At 43.2% G+C, this 9,266-nt stretch overlaps 1 protein-coding gene across 6 annotated transcripts in view; it reads left to right on the top strand.

Moving 5' to 3' along the window:
• The window catches only part of HEATR4 (HEAT repeat containing 4), an 88,797-nt gene that overhangs the window by 44,727 nt on the left and 34,804 nt on the right, over positions 1–9,266 (top strand). For 5 of the 6 annotated variants that reach the window (XM_059914594.1, XM_059914595.1, XM_059914597.1 and 2 more), the window contains one exon: positions 183–303. The exons of the other annotated variant lie outside the window; for it this stretch is intronic. The gene's annotated coding sequence lies outside the window, so the exon portion shown is untranslated. The remainder of the gene's footprint in view (positions 1–182; positions 304–9,266) is intronic. 6 annotated transcript variants of the gene reach the window in all.

Genomic DNA, 9,266 nt, shown 5'->3' with positions numbered 1-9,266 from the left:
TCTGCCTGGGTCGCAGTCTGTGGGACCTGACCCCCGCCTTTTGGGCGGCCTGAGGAGCCTGAGGGACCCCTGAGGGCCAGTTGGGTCCTGGACACCTTGCTCCCTCAGTGATGACGGCTGGGCAGGGTCTAGGGACCCGGCCCTGAGGGTGAAAGTTGTGCCTTGGGACCTTGCCCTTTCAGGCCGGAACAGAGAATAACATTTGTTTGGTGGAGATTTATGAGAACATCGTTACCTGACCTTGACCTGACCTGACCTGACCTCAAGAACAAAGGATCTGGAACATCCCTGGTGGTCCAGTGGGTAAGACTCCCCGCTCCCAATGCAGGGGCTCGGGGTTCGATCCCTGGTCGGGGAACTAGATCCCGCAAGCATGCCGCAACTAAGACCCGGCGCAGACTAAATAAATACATACATTTTTTTTTTTTTAAAAAGGATCTAACATCAAGAAGTTTGCAACAACTCACCACGCCCCCTCCACCTTTCCTATAAAAGCGCTTTGCTGAACGCTTTAGGGGAGTTTGGGGTTTTTTAAGGCATGAGCCACCAATCTCCTTGCATGGCCCTGCAATAAACCTCTGTTCCAAACTCCAACGTTTTGGTATTGTTTGGCCTCATTGTGCGTCAGGCACATGGACTTATGTTCGGTAATATTCATAGCCAGAGGAGTGGACTGGAATTGAGTTTTGTCACTTTGAGTAATTCACATCGGCTAATAATCATAGGTCTTTTCATTTAAAAATGTCCACCATAAAAAAAAAAAGGACCTCCCTGGTGGTCCAGTGGTTAAGACACTGCTCTTCCAATGCAGGGGGCATGAGTTCGATCCCTGTTAGGGGAAGTTCTCCATGCTGTGCGGCACGGCCAAAAAAAAAATTGAAAATAAAAATAAAATGTGCACCATGGTGTTTTGCTTGTATGTTATTTGTCTATTATGATTATTTTTCCACACCATTCCACAACTAAGGGGCCTGGCGTCTTACTAACTGTGTGACCTCACTTTCATTCCTTATGGGTGTAAAAACAGCCAAATGAGGTAATAGTTGTTATTTTGTTATCCGAACTCATATTGCTCCATTTAGGCAAACGTTATCTCCCTCTCGCCCTGGACTGCTCACCTTTTCCCACTATTTCATAAGCTATGGGTTCCATCCAGTGGTGAATTTTTCATCAAACTTAACTGCAGGCCCTTTCCAAGGCCTTGTACTTGATTCTACATTCATGAATTCATATCCTTTCTATTAGAGAAACCTGCAAATTGTATAAGCTTCAAGCCCACAAAACCTGTGTTTGCCTCTGCTCCTAATAAGGCCACCCCCATGAACTTCCCAGACAAGACTTTTTACCTAGTTTCAAATGTTCTCCTGTCCTGCTGGTCATTAATCATGCAACTCCCTTTAGCTCTAATTACTTTTGTACTGGTTCTGTGGGATACTTCACAGTGTATTTTGTGCACAAGAGACTCAAACTAAAGATGGTAAATAATAATAGCTAACTCTTAATCCTTACAAGAACCTTATGAGAAAATTAAGGCCCAGAGAGGTGAATTTATTTGCTGAAGATCACACAGCTAGAAAGTGGAAATGCTGGGATTTATACCTTTGCAATCCAATTCCAGAGCCTGTGCTCTGAACCATTATGCTTTGTCTCTCACATGATGATGTCCTAGTTGAGAAGATTTGGGAAACAGACATTCATATACTGTTGGTGGATGTATACACTGGTATGACCTTTTCAGAGCAACCTGGTTAAAAATATTTAAAAGATGCATTCTCTTTGACTCACAATTCCACTTCTAGAAACTTTGCCTAAATAAACATTCATAAATGTGCGTAGATATTTGGCTATACCAATGTTTACCATATCGTTGTTTTGTTTTTGTTTTTTTAAAATTTTATTTATTTATGGCTGTGTTGGGTCTTCGTTTCTGTGCGAGGGCTTTCTCTAGTTGCGGCAAGCGGGGGCCACTTCTCATCGCGGTGCGCGGGCCTCTCACTATCGCGGCCTCTCTTGTTGCGGAGCACAGGCTCCAGACGCGCAGGCTCAGTAGTTGTGGCTCACGGGCCTAGTTGCTCCGCGGCATGTGGGATCTTCCCAGACCAGGGCTCAAACCCGTGTCGCCTGCCTTGGCAGGCAGATTCTCAACCACTGCGCCACCAGGGAAGCCTCCATATCGTTGTTTTAATAGAGGAAAAAGAAACTAGCAATATAAATTTGGTTTAGTCAATTTAATTGTGATGCATTAATGCAACAGAAGAGATGTAGCCATTAAAAATGATATAGCAGAAGAATATGATGAGGAAATTTTCATGACGTTGAAAGCAGGTAGAGAACAGTTTGTATAACTTAAGTGTATATATATATATATATATATATATATATATATATATATAAACATTAAAAAAAAAAAAAAGACTAGTAGAAAGCTACCCTAAACTGTTGTCTCTTAGGCTTTGGGGTATCATGAGTAGTTTTTAATAAATTTTTAAATTTAATTTTATTTATTTTTGGTTATGTTGGGTCTTTGTTGCTGCATGCAGGCTTTCTCTAGTTGTGGCAAGTGGGGGCTACACTTCATTGCGGTGCGCGGGCTTCTCATTGTGGTGGCTTGTTGTGGAGCACGGGCTCTAGGCGCACGGGCTTCAGTAGTTGTGGCACGCGGGCTCAGTAGTTGTGGCTCACGGGCTCTAGAGCACAGGCTCTGTAGTTGTGGCGCACAGGCTTAGCTGCTCCGCGGCATGTGGGATCCTCCCGGACCAGGGCTCGAACCAGTGTCCCCTGCATTGGCAGGCGGATTCTCAACCACTGCGCCACCAGGGAAATCCCATGAGTAGTTTTAATTTTCTTCTTTGTGCAGAATTTCTATCACCAAAAAACACATGGCTTTTATAATTAAACAGGGTTGGTTTTTTTAAACTGTGGTAATACACAAAGATGAAATTTACCATTTTAAAATGCATAGTTACCTAAGTACATTCACATTGTTGTGCAACCTTTAACCCTATCTCCTTTTTCATCACCCAAACTGAAATTCTGTACCTATTAAACAACTCCTCATTCCTCCCTCTCCACCACAGCCCCTTGGACATCATTATTCCACTTTCTGTAGCTATTATCTGACTATTCTAAGTACCTTAGATAAGTGGAATCATACAGTATTTGTCCTTTTGTGTCTGGCTTATTTCACTTTGCATGTCTTCCAGGTTCACCCATATAAGTAGAATGTATTGGCATTTTATTCTTTTTTAAAGCTGAATAATATTCTATTGTATGTATATACCACATTTTGTTTATCCATTCATCCATCGATGGACATTTAGGTTGCTTCCACCTTTTGGCTGTTGTGAATACGCTATGAGCATGGGCGTACAAACATCTGTATGAGCCTCTGCTTTCAATTCTTTGGGTATAGACCCAGAAATGGAATTGCTGGATCACATGGTAATTTTAATTTCTTGAGGAACCTTAACCAGTGTTTTAATATTCAATTTTTTAATTCTTTCATTCATTTCATCTCAGAGAACATGTCCTTTCACTCTTTTGTGAGGGACCCAGGGTCTGAGCACAAATTGAGCCCTAGCACTAAAGTTAGTGCTCAGGTTGGTCAGCAAGAGACGGTGACCACCTGAATAGCACAGCCCCAGATCAACGAGACAGACAGAACTTTATGGCCAGAAATCTTCTTTACTGTCAGGACAAATTAGTTCTTTTCACAAGGGGAAGCCTGAAAACCAGTATTCTGTAGGCCTGGAATTTTATTATTAAAAATATAGGACTTGAAGAGTCCCCTTGTAAAAAAAATAGTGTTATTGGCTGACAACCTAGCCAGAATTTGGGAAGCAGGGGAGATGGAACTGAACTGTGTGAAGGAAGGAGATTAAGCAGGGGCAGAGATGAAAGGGGAATGGGAAAGGTCCCAAAGACACTCATTCTGCTTTACTGTTTGTTCTATCAACCTGGTGGTCTGAAGCATGCCAGAGCTGGGTGTTCATGTGTTCCCTTGCTTTGTCTCTTTCTCAGTAGGACTTATGAATGAATGGGGGCGGGGGGAGGGGACATTGAGCTGCATAGACCTAGAGGTTTATTTTTCAAAGGATGACCAAGAAATCCATTTTGCCACCAATCAGTAAATACAATGCAACTTCCCAAAGCTCAATTTACAAATAAATACAAATAATAAATAGCTGAAGATACCCCTGATTGAACCCACAGGTTCTGTGAGTAGACTCATGGAATTTTAAGAGGTGGTTGCCTAGTAACCAATATAAGCAGCTTTGGAACCTAAAACTAAGGAAGGTTTAAGATGGAAGAAGCTTGCTTCCCTTTGAAGACTGTGTGTGGGAAGCCACTTTGAAGGTAGTTTCAAAACACTGCTGCTTCATCAGTATGTGAAAGGAGCTTATTAGCATCAGATGAATGATGAGAGGCAGACAGAAGTAGTTGAAAATATTTTGGATTAAGTGTCAAAGTGTCAGTGTGTTGCTTCAGGTACTAAGCAGTAATGTGATCTTAGTCACATGTCTGCTCTCCAGACCTTGGTTTTGAAACCTAATATAAAAGAGTTGTAACAGATTATCTTTTTTTTTTTTTTTTTTTTTTAAATTTAATTTATTTTATTTTTTATTTTATTTTATTTTTGGCTGTGTTGGGTCTTCATTGCTGCACACTGGCTTTCTCTAGTTGCGGTGAGCGGGGGCTACTCTTTGTTACAGTGCGCAGGCCTCTCATTGTGGTGGCTTCTCTTATTGTGGAGCACGGGCTCTAGGGTGCGCGGGCTTCAGTAGTTGTGGCACGCGGGCTCAGTAGTTGTGGCTCGCGGGCTCTAGAGCGCAGTCTCAGTAGTTGTGGCGCACGGGCTTAGTTGCTCCGCGGCATGTGGGATCTTCCGGGACCAGGGCTCGAACCCGTGTCCCCTGCGTTGGCAGGCGGATTCGTAACCACTGCGCCACCAGGGAAGGCCCAGATTATCTTTATGGCAGCATTTCCAGAGTAATCTCATGAGACAGCAGTATATCTGTATGAGTGCATGGCAAAGAATGGGAATTAGAAAGTAGAGGGGAGGGAATTCCCTGGCAGTCCAGTGGTTAGGACTTTCACTGCTGTGGCCCAGGTTCAGTCCCTGGTAGGGGAACTAAAATCCCCCAAGCCACTTGGCATGCCAAAAAAAAAAAGGAAAGAAAGAAAAAAGAAAAAGAAAGTAGAGGGGAAAAAAAATGAAGGGAACTTTCTGTTAAGAAAGAGGCAGCAGGGACCCCCCTGATGGCACAGTGGTTAAGAATCCACCTGCCAATGCAGGGCACACGGGTTCGAGCCCTGGTCTGAGAGGATCCCACATGCCACAGAGCAACTAAGCCCCCGCGCCACAACTACTGAGCCTGCGCTCTAGAGCCCGTGAGCCGCAACTACTGAGCCTGTGTGCCACAACTACTGAAGCCCACGTGCCACAACTACTGAAGACTGCACACCTAGAGCTTGTGCTCCGCAACAAGAGAAGCCACCGCAATGAGAAGCCCGCGCACCGCAACGAAGAGTAGCCCCCGCTCGCCGCAACTAGAGAAAGCCCATGTGCAGCAACGAAGACCCAACACAGCCAAAAAATAAATTAATTAATTTTTAAAATACTTTACTTAAAAAAAAAAAAAAAAAAAGAGGCAGCAGAGAGAGGGTATTTGAAATAAGCCAGGTTAAGAGGCTGTGTTCCCTGATCCCACTCTCCCCACTAACCAAACTTCCTTCACAAATCCCACAGATACGTTTTGGAGCTATGGTTTCTCTAAATTTAATGTGTATAAAAACCTCTGAGAGCTTGTTAAAATGCAGATCTCTAGGCTTCACTTGCAGCCTACTGAATCAATATTCTAGAGTGTGGGACACAGGAATCTGCATTTTAACAAAATCCTCAGGTGATCTTGATGCAGAAGGTCCTTTAACTGTATCTAACAAGCACTGTCACAGAAGCTGACTGTCCCCTCTTGGGCCCTTCCTCAGAACTTCAGAATCTGTGGGTGTAGATCAGAGTGTATTACTTGTCTAAAACTCTCAGAAGATGGGACTTCTGTGGTGGTCCAGTGGATAAGACTCCACACTCCCAATGCAGGGGGCCCGGGTTCCATCCCTGGTCAGGGAACTAGATCCCGCATGCCGCAACTAATAAGTCCATGTGCCGCAACTAAAATCCCAAGTGCTGCAACTAAGAAGATCCCACATGCTGTGACGAAGACCCCGCGTGACACAACTAAGACCTGGCGCAGCCAAAATAAACTAACTAAATAAATAAATAAATATTTTTTTTTTAAAAAACCTCTCAGAAGATACTGTGCTAAGGTTTATAGCCTTTTCTTCTGTGGCAGTTTCCACTGCTTTAGTAACAGAAGGAAAAAAGCAAGATATTACTCCTTTCAGCATGCATTATTTAGCCCACTTCAACTATTTCTGCAGAATAAAGGCAACAGACCAGGGGGTGAGGGTAGGGGACTGGGAAGGTGCACAGAAGAGTGGAACTAAATTTGGAACCTCTGAGATAGCACCCATTTTGAGTCTGGATTTTTATATCAGGTTTAACTGGACACATGTGGCATAAACCTTCCAGCCCCACTCCTGCCTGTCTAGCCAAGTTCCTAGAAGTGCAAGAGATAATCTGGTGGTTGCTACTTACCAGATTACAGGGCCTGATCTGCAGTTATGCCAGGTTTGAATAACTGTAGGATGTAATTTATTCAATTTCTCATGCTGTCAGTGCACAAAAGCACCTGGAACCTGCCACTCTGCTTTTGGTTCTTAAGGGCTATTTGTTGGGAGGGGACCCTGCCTCAATGTTAGTCCAAGTAACATTTAAGTTTGGATAGTATGGAGCTTCCAAACTCTGTTTGTAGGTCTTTTCTTCCCTCTCTTAATTGCCTAGGGCCCCAGTATTCCTAAACTTTTCCCTAAGTGCCCAGTGCATCTACCTGTGGGGCCCCAGAGAGTTGCCTTCTAAGGACAATACTCCAGGCTCTAAATCAATAACAATTCCTCACAGTTATGTAATACTTTGCAGCTTGCAGAGAACTTTCATACATGTTCCCTAATTTTGAGCTTCATATCAACACTAAATTAGAACAGGTATCAGACTCTATTTTCAGATTGGCAAACTAAGGCAAACAAGGGATATTAAATCATTTAAACATGGCTGGGAAGTGCAGAACCTGGCCTGACACTTGTCTTCTGACTCTAAGTCCATCCAGGACAGACCTCTTTTGACCAAACCTTAGAACATTTTGTCCTGTCCTAATTCCTTTACAAAAACATATCTATCATGTGTTTCATCCTTTTTCAACAAGCCAGTATCTTAGATGATGATAACTATTCCTTGAGAATTTATAATAACTGATAATGATAACATGGTATTCTTTCTGTGATGATAGCATTGTAACCAAAGATTCTGTATGTCACAGGCTAAAGGGCATATATCTGGGGACATCCCAAATCATTCCATATAGGTAGTCATCTTAGGGTGAAACCAGTCCTCATTCTGTTTTTCAAGTGTTTAGGCTCAAAATGCCCCCTGACTTAGGAGCAAGATACTGACACACTGATATGTTAAGAATAAGATGTTCTATTAGGCAATACACAAGGCAGGAGAACACTAATATTGTGTTCATTTCGCAGTTCATTTTCAACCAGTGAGAGTAGACACTGTTTAAAGAAAAACAGCACCTTGTGACCACCCTCTAGCCTTGCCCTAATTTTTTTAGTCTGACTTTTACTGGTAGCCATGTTGCCTTCGTGATTGTGAAGAGATGGAACAACTAAATTTAATCTTATGTGCAAAAATTCCTGGAGGGACATCACATTAATCATGTGTGACTTAATGTGAGTTAGGTCATTAATTCTGGCCTAGTGACATCTAGGTAAAAGCTGACCCTTACCAAAAAGACACACCAAGAGGACAGATTTAATACACAGAAGACAATGGAATAAATCAAGCCCTAAAAAGAGAAGGTACAGTGCTGGGTGTTGTGAAAGAGAGAAGAGTCAGATCCAGGCTAAGGGGTACCCTGTGCACAGGGCAGGAAAGGCAGGAGTTGGCACTAAGCACAACAGAATAATGGTCTCACCTTCATGCTTGGGGCAGAGGTGGGGGGGCAGTGTCACCTGCCCCTGGGAATGGCAAGGCCAACAAAATGAGTGGTAGGGAGCCAAAGCCAGTGTGGCACAGAAGTTAAGTGCTCTGGGGTGGAATCTAGCAGCTGACTTTGAAGCCTGACTCTGCTACTTATGGCCTATGTGATCTGAAGTAATTTACCTACCTCTCTGAGCCTCAGCTTCTTCCCACAGGCAATAAAGACCATAATATCATCCCAGTGTAAAGCCCTTAGCAAAGTACTCATAATTGTCAATTATCATTATTAGGCCAAGGAAGTGCTTCAGAAGGAAAAATTTTTTAAAAGCACTAACTCTAGGCATTTGTTCTCTACAGTGTTTTCCATGCTAGCTAAAACCTGGAAACAACTTGCCTGATAATTAAGAGCTAAGGTGATTTACCTATTTGATAAAATATTCTGTAGCTGTAAAACATTTTAACAATGAAGACTGTGTTAACAATATAGAAAAGTACTGGGTGACTCTGAAGGACAACAGACTGGAGACGTGGTCCTTACGGTGCAGTTAAGGAGCCAAATATTTAACGATGTGACGTGTCACAGGGTTAAAAGTTAAAATAACTGGAATGGACTAGGAGTGATTTGTAAATTTGTGTATGACACGGAGGCCTGGATAGGTCAAGAAAGAGTTACGGAGTAGGGAGGAATTGAGCTGGGCCTGGAAGAATGGACAGAATTTGTGTCAAGTATGGAAGAAAGGCTTCACATGGCACAGAAGGAAGATCTCCTTGTGGAGGGAAGAACACTCAGAGAAGAGCTAGGAGAGTCGAGAGGAGAGGTTACATGTCAGGACAGGGTCATAAACTGGGGCCATACTCAGGGAGAACCCTGAATGCCAGGCTGAGTTGTCTGAACTTTACGCTGTAAGTTCTTTGAACAGGGAGAAAGCAACTTTTGGGGAAAAACTGGAAACCTGGGATACTGCTGAAAAGCAGTAATCCCTCATAAGGAGATGAGGGTCTGAACTTTGGGACAAATGTGAGAACTGTAAGCAAAGGTCTGAACAAGGACCATTTCAAATGTTGCAGCATTTCTTTCTTTTGTCTTTCTAATGCCCATGGCTTCCCCCCTCCCCTACCTGTTCTCCAAGTTCTTTTCTTACTGACTGCTGCGGGCTACCAATTT

Source organism: Balaenoptera ricei, chromosome 2 (assembly GCF_028023285.1).
Source record: "Balaenoptera ricei isolate mBalRic1 chromosome 2, mBalRic1.hap2, whole genome shotgun sequence".
NCBI classification, from domain to species: domain Eukaryota; kingdom Metazoa; phylum Chordata; class Mammalia; order Artiodactyla; family Balaenopteridae; genus Balaenoptera; species Balaenoptera ricei.
The sequence above is the reverse complement of the archived record's forward strand: the minus strand, read 5'-3'. Positions and strand labels throughout refer to the sequence as shown.